Here is a 1,085-nt window from a genome sequence, read left to right on the forward strand (position 1 = left end):
TGTGGTTGCCAGTAATGTTTTGGGAGGCCCTGTAGTTCAACCCAGAAAGGGATCTTGGATGGAAAAGAAGCAGAGATAGTGGGCTCCCACTTTTGTAGGATAACCATCCATTGGCTATAGTGATATGGTCTATTATCAAGGACTTTCTGCATATCCTCCTCTAGGTCAAACCGGAACTGAAAGCATCCCCGACCTAGATCTGCACCAATAGCTTTGCCTTTTAGATTCCATCTGCTGACTAAGAAAGGGAACAAAGACCNGCATTTCGCTGAAAAGCTCCAAGATTGGTTTGCTTTAACGTTAGACAACAACTCTAAGAAGACCAATGGACCTGTCTTTGATGTTCCTTTTGAGCTTGTTGAGCTTCAAAAGTTTGATTACGCATTAGAAGGCATTTNCGGGGCTCGGATGCGTCTGCGGTGGGGAGGGGAGGAGTTACCCGCAACTTCTTTACCTTTGAAGTGATAATGTATTCTCTTGTCCATGATTTAGGTTCAGGCAAATATGGTTGGTGGGTTAAAGCAAGGGGACTTTGGGTATACTAGGTTTGTATGAAAGTTTAACTAGTTTCAAAGGTTTATGCAGGGTTATAAAAGTTGTAAGAAAAACGACAAAGGATTACGTACCAGATAGCTTAACCTTCATTTTCAAGAGCACTAAGCAAGGAGACTAATCGGAGGGAAGGTTTCCAGGGGGATTCTCATCGTCAACATGCGTAGGACCGATGGACTTAGTAGAGACGGGTGAAGGACCGCTGGATACTTTCTTTAACGGCTAAAATGGGTTGATAAGATACGGTTTTTTGTAAAATTCCTTCTGTTTTGGGAGGGCATCGGGACTCGTGCATGAGAGAGTTTTACATCCGATGGATCAAGCTTGTTAAAACTTAGTATAATACATTGGAGAATATAATTCTGAATAGTTTACACGATACCAATAAGAAGAAGACCGCAGTCTTTCTTCTCCCCCCCTACTAATATTTTAATTGGTTCATAAATAAATTGTTAGTGTTTAGTACTTTTGACCTGTCTTGTAATTAAAAAAAAAAAACACAAACTACCGAAGAATTAAAAAAAAAAAAAAAA

Source organism: Camelina sativa, chromosome 4, assembly GCF_000633955.1.
Source record: "Camelina sativa cultivar DH55 chromosome 4, Cs, whole genome shotgun sequence".
NCBI lineage: Eukaryota > Viridiplantae > Streptophyta > Magnoliopsida > Brassicales > Brassicaceae > Camelina > Camelina sativa.